Source organism: Orycteropus afer, unplaced genomic scaffold (assembly GCF_000298275.1).
Source record: "Orycteropus afer afer isolate SDZICR_OR568_19922 unplaced genomic scaffold, OryAfe1.0 scaffold00075, whole genome shotgun sequence".
Classification (NCBI taxonomy): domain Eukaryota; kingdom Metazoa; phylum Chordata; class Mammalia; order Tubulidentata; family Orycteropodidae; genus Orycteropus; species Orycteropus afer.
The window spans coordinates 3,643,693-3,650,780 of NW_006921662.1; positions in this window are offsets into that span (position 1 = coordinate 3,643,693).

A 7,088-nucleotide genomic window follows, 5' to 3' on the forward strand; every position below is an offset into this window, starting at 1 on the left:
AATAGCAAGAAAGGAGACCACCTGAACTATGGACTTTTGGCTATCCAGAGGGCACAGTTATTTTGATTATTTACAAGCGGTGGCCATTTTGGATTTTTAAAGTGACTGAGGGTGTAGCAATTCTGAATCTTTACAAGTGGTGGCTATTTTTTATTTTAAAGTGACAACGTTCTCATTCAGATTCCAGGGACCTAAGAATATCTCTGTTTGCCAAGGACAGCAGGGACATACGGGAGGCACACAGGTGGTAAGTGTATAAGTGCTGCCAACTAGTGAATAGAGGAGCACAGCACACCCTGCTTATATAGACAATATACAAAGAAAACAAAAATTGTGGGCAAGTCACTCCAATGTACAACCACCAATTAAATATAAACACAAAAGCATCAGAATACGTTGAGAAAGTGGAGCATCATGGTCCACAAAAAGAAGCAAGATAAAGCTGGAGAAACAAAGGACCAGGATACAGACCCAAAACACATCACTGAGGAAGATGCAGCATTGGAACTCCCCGATAAGGAATTCAAAATAATTATATTTACGTACCTTCAACAGAATGAGAGACAGATCAAGGAAAACACTGACAAAATTGAGGAAAACAGGGAACACCCTAGAACAATTTCAAAGATAATACAAGAACAAAATGACAAAATAAATGAAAAAATAGAAATGATAAAAAAATAAATAGATAGAAATCCAGAAGATTAATTCTAAATTTTCAGAAATAGATAACACATTGAACAGGTAAAGGAGTAGAATTGATTCTAAGGAAGGCAGAATTAGTGAGATTGAAGGCAAATATCTCAATATTTCTTTGGAAAGGGAACAATAAGAAAAAAGATCAAAACAAAATGAAGAAAGCCCAAGGTTAATGCGGGATACCATCAAAAGGAATAACCTACATGTAATTGGAATTCCAGAACAGGAAGAGACAAATAAAAACACAGAGAAAATTGTCAAAGATATGTTGGAAGAGAATTTTTCTGGTATGATGTAAGATGAGAATATATTTATTCAAGAAGTCCAACAAACACCAAACAGGATGGGCTCCAAAAGAAAATCACCAAGACATGTCATCATCAAACTCACCAAAACCAAAGACAAGGAAAGAATCCTGAAAGTAGCATGAGGAAAACGAAAAGTTAACTACAAGGGGCAACCAATAAGAATAAGCTCAGATTTCTCAGCAGAAATTATGCAGGTGAGAAGGCAATTGGATGGTATATATATAAAACCCTGAAAGAGAAAAATTTCCAACCAAGAATTATGTACCCAGCAAATATGATGGTAAAATTAGGGCATTTCATGGTAAGCAGAAATAAAGGGAATTTGTTAAAACGAGACCAACCTTACAAGAGATGCTAAAGGGAGCCCTTTGGACAGAGAACCAACAATAGCAAACAGCACTGACCATTAACACACATGATGACATAACCCAGAAACCAACCCAGCTATGGAAGTATCCAAAGTAAATAAGCCTACAACATTGTAAACAGGGAGCCAGAAACATCAATTGAAAAATGAGGAAACTGCAAACCAAAAAGAGATTAAAAAAAAAATGTGTAGTTACAGAACTTCTAGATGGTAAAGACGTCAAGACAACTAGAAGATAGAATGGACTGTTCTAAACTTGGGAAGAAAACTATAAATCACAGGGTAACCTCAAAGAAAAATGATAAACCTTCACATCAAAATAAAAAAGAGGACTAGCACAAATATCTAGCAAATACTAAAACAATAGCAATGAAAGAAGTGATAACATAATTCATAAACAAAATGAGCTCAGCACAGAAAATAATATAGAACAAAAAAATCAACACCACAAAAAGGCACATAACAAAACGACAGCAACAAACTCAAACTTGTCGATAATTACATATCTGGCAAAGGACTTATCTCTAAGATTTATAGAAAACTCCAATGCCTCAACAGCAAAAGGATTAACAATCCAATTGAAAAATGCACAGAAGACATGACTAGACACTTCACCAACGAGGATATTCAGGTAGGCAGCAAACACATGAAGAGATACTCACACTCGTTGGCCATCAGAGAGATGCAAATCAAAACAACAATGAGATATCATCTCACCCCAGCACTGATGGCAAGGTTCAACAAGATAGAAAATAACAAATGCTGGTGGGCATGTGGAGAGATTGGGACTCTCATACACTGCTGGTGGGACTGTGAAGTGATACAACCACTGTGGAAGGCAATATGGAGATTCCTTAGAAAGCTGAAATTGGAGATACCATTTGACCCAGCAATCCCATTACTAGGTATATATCCTAGAGAAGTGAGAGCCAGGACAGGAACAGATATATGCACACTCATGTTCATCACAGCATTATTTACAATAGCAAAAAGATGGAAACAGCCTACATGCCCATTAACTGAAGAGTGGATGATCAAACTATGGTATGTACACACAATGGAATGTTACGCAGCACTAAAGAAAAATGTAGAGTCTGCAAATACAGCATAACATGGATGAACTCGTAGGACATTATGCTGAGTGAAATAAGTCAATCACAGAAGGACAAATATAGTATTAGTTCATTATTGTAAAAAGTCAAGGAAAGGTTTATATATGGAAGGAAACTTTCTTTTTTGGTTGCCAGGGGTGGGCGGGAGGGAAGGGAACACTACCAAAAAAAGAAAAATTCATTGACCCATGTCATTTTACTTTAGTGTATTTCTCTGTACATAAATTATACTTCAATAAAATTGCATTAAAAATAATAAAACAGAAATTTTAACTTTTATATTATTGAGAATAAGTGACCAATACTAACATGGTCACACTTATGCATACTATTAAATCTCTGGCTAATTTCATGTCATTTCTAGTCCTAAGAATTCAGTGCCATTTTTGAGGGAGTATAAGTTATTTATATTCAATTTATTGCTCCATATACTATTTTCTGAATGTGTTCCTAACTCTTTAAATATGAATGTTTCTAAACACAAAATAAAATAACTTTTTAAGTTCCTTCACAAAGACACTGATTTGAAAAAAAATAAGGCAAATTGAAAAAAAAAAAAAGAGAATGGATAACACTCTCCTTTACCAAATTATAAATGGTGAAATTATACTGTGAAAGAGGTATTAAGAACTTAGTGACCATCTTACGTTCAGAGTGTATGTAATTTTTTGGGGTGATAGAGGAAATGAATTTAATCTACAGAAAAAATGGTTAGATTAGACTATTAAACAGTGCTGTCAAACTATTTGCTATCAGAAAAATATAGAATTATTAATTTGCTCTAAATTTTGAAGCAAAAGACAATTGAAGAATATTTCTGGCCTGTTGTTGTTATTGTTGTTATGTGCAGTCAAGTCAACCCCGACTCATAGCTACCCCTCCTCGGGTTTCCAAGGCAGTATCACTACAAAAGTAGATTGCCCAGCCTTCCTTCTGGAGGAGTGGCTGGTGAGTTTGAACCATCAGCCTTCTGGTTAGCAGTCAAATGCCTTAGGCACTATGCTGGCAGAGCTCCCATTTCTGGCCTTGTTATGTGCCGTCGAGTCGGCCCTGACTCATAGCGACCCCTCCTTGGGTTTCCGAGGCAGTATCACTACGGAAGTAGGATTGCCCAACCTTCCTTCCGAGGAGTGGCTGGTGGGTTTGAACCGCCAGCCTTCTGGTTAGCAGTCAAGTGCTTTAGCCACTATGCTACCAGAGCTCCTTTTCTGGCCTAGGACTCTTAATTAAACTTCATTTACAAAAAAATAAAATAGAGGAAAGCCAGGAAAATTAAGAGACTGTTCCTTTCATCACTAGTGTTGGGGGTTAGATGACAAATAAGACCTTTATCTGGAATAATATAGAATTATTGAAAATAATCAATCGGGAAAAAGAAATGAACAAGCGTAGAGCTTACTTAAACTAATTACTCAACTCACTCAAGGAGGGTCTCCTAAATTCCCTTGATAAATATTCATACAGGCTATTGAATATTGCTGTATTTTAATACAGCAATCAATACAAAAAACTAAATATTACCTCTGTATTTTAAATATTATTTATTTATAAATTATATTCAAATATAATGAAATATTAGGAAAATTAAAGAATAAAAGAATGAGATAAAGTTTAAATAATGTATAATATATTTTACTTTATTCGTGAATGATTCAAAAATATATTTATTTCCTTAAATATGCTTAATATGCAAAGAAAAATGTCAAAACTGTCCATAAGACTATGGAAAGATTCAAAAGGATATTTTGAATATGAACAATATCACTGAAATGCTGTATTATTGTCAAAACACTTTACTATAGAGCAATTCTGATACTTGGTTATAATGTCTATCATATTAAAAATATATGCCACATGAGACATAGATCCAAAAGAAGAAAAACATTATTAGCTATGCTTATTAAATCATGATATTAAGTTTTGTTCATCAATAAAGCAAAGATTTTTGAGAAAAAAATTTCCATTAAATTCCTACCATCCTAATGTCCATCAGCTATTGTTTCATAATAACTGGAATATTTTGCAGTTTTATAGGTTAGAAAATGAATTCCAACCCTGAAGAAATTCTATGGGAGAATTTTTTACATTTAGAAAATGATACTGACAAGTGCCAATTAATTTGTGACACAACAAAATAAAAAAATTGGACATAGTTTCATTCATCCATGTCAACTGTGCAAAAAATAAATATGTATATTTCTCTGTTGCCCCTCTTACAGATCCTTCAGGATTTCTCCTGAGAGGTATAGGGGCCAGTCTCAATTCTTCTATTACCCATTAGTAAAGCACTTCTTCTTCTTCATCTTTTTTTTAAATTTAAAAAAAATTTTTTTAAAATTTTTATTGTGATTTGGGTGAAAGTTTACAGAGCAAATTCATTTTCCATATAGCAACTCACATACACTTTATCTTATGACATTGACTGCAATTTCCCACAATGCAACAGCTCCCCTCCAACTTCCTCCCAGAGCTACCTCTTCCTTGTATCCTTCCCTCCCATGCACCCCTTCTCCTGTGCTGCCTCCCCATGCATACTCAACCCCTTCATTCTTCCACGATTGATCTCTCCAAGGAGTGTATCTACCTAATGTAAATGTTCAGCTCATATGCCTGTCTTTTCTTTGGCTGGAAGCCATGGAGTGGGTTCAATTTCAGACCTGAAGGGCAGGTAGGGGCCATACTCCCAGGGGTCAACCACGCTCTATCAGACCAGCAAACCTGGTCCCTGCCTTTTTTTTTTTTTTTTAATGATTTTGAATTTTGTTCCACATTGTTTTCCCACTCTATCCAGGATCTTCTACACAGATCCCCCTCCAAGAGTTTGATGGTGGTAGCTGAGCACCACTTACTTGTTCTGGTCTCATAGTTGTATAGGCTGAGGATCACATGGTGTACCAGTTGCTCGGACTAATTGTTTCCATGCATCTTTGGTTCTTTTCACTCTTTGCTCTGGATGAAAAGAGACAAATCATTGCACCTAGATGGCTGCTTGAAAGCTTTTTTTTTGGTACATTGCCCTTTTCTTCACCCAAATCAATACTTGCCTCTACCTATCTAACAGGAGAGGACAGAAAAGGCAAAGGAGACCAGAACAGATCGAGGAGTCAGCTGCAGGGACCCAGGTGAGGAGAGGGAACCCAGGCCACGCCACACAAGTAGCGAAGCAGAAAAGCAGAGAGAAGACAGAAAAGGCAAAGGAGACCAGAACAGATCGAGAAGTCAGCCGCAGGGATCCAGGTAAGGGTGTTTGGAGAGGTTTCCAACAGCTAAGGGAGACAAACTTGTCTATTGGTTTGTCCTACTGTGGTGACGTACATGTTGCTGTGAGTCTTGAGGCTGTGCCGCATGTGTTTCAAACCCAGTGGGGTGCACGTGGTGCACAGGTATCAGCCCAGCTTGCAGACTGAGACAGACTAGCAAGAAAGAAGAGGTCATCCACTTCTGAAAGAATTGGCCAGGGAAAACCTTATGAATAGCAGAGAAACACTGTCTGATACATTACTGCATAACTTTATGAATAGTCTGGAAACATTGTCTGATACAGAGGAGGAAGATGAGTCACTTAGCTTAGAACGCTCTCAAAGTGGGGCTTGGTAAGAGCTGCATTATCAGAGTAAAATCAGCTTTACTCATATGGATAAAGCAAAGCTTTCAAGTGTTGATGTGGCACTGCTCAAATTGAGAAGAAACAGCGGCAAACATCCATTAATAATTGGAACATAGAATGCATGAAGTATGAATCTAGGGAAATTGGAAGTTGTCGAAAACGAAATGAAACACATAAAGATTGATATTCTAGGCATTCATGAGCTGAAATGGACTGGTTTCAGCCATTTTGAATCAGACAACCATATGATCTACTATGCCGGAATGAGAGTTTAAAGAGGAATGGTGTGGCATGCATCATCACAAAGGATGTTTCAAGATCTGTCCTGAAGTAAATGCTGTTGGTGATAGGATAATATCCATATGCCTACAAGGAAGACCTGTTAATACAACTATTATTCAGATTTATGCACCAAGCACCAAAACCAAAGATGAGGAAATTAGAGATTTTTATCAACTTCTGCAGTCTTAAATTGACAGAACTTGCAATCAGGATGTATTAATTATCACTGGTGACCAGAATGCAAAAGTTGGAAGCAAAAAAGAATCACCAGTAGTTGGAAAATTTGGCCTTGGTGACAGAAATAATGTTGGAACGCGTATGGTAGAATTTTGCAAGACCAACGATTTATTCATTGCAAACACCTTTTTTCAACAACACAAACAGAGGCTGTACATATGGACTTCACCAGATGGAATGCACAGGAATCAGATTGACTACATCTGTGGCAAGAGGCAACGGAAAAGCTCAATATCTTCAGCCAAAACCAGGCCAGGAGCTGATTGTGGAACAGACCATCAACTGCTCATATGCAAGTTCAATTTGAAGAGAAAGACAATTGAAACAAGTCCATGAGAGCCAAAATATGATCTAGAATATATCCCTCCTGAATTTAGAGACCATCTAAAGGATAGATTTGATGCACTGAACACCAATGACCGAAAACCAGAATTGTGGGATGACATCAAGAGCATCATCCATGAAGAAAGCAAGAG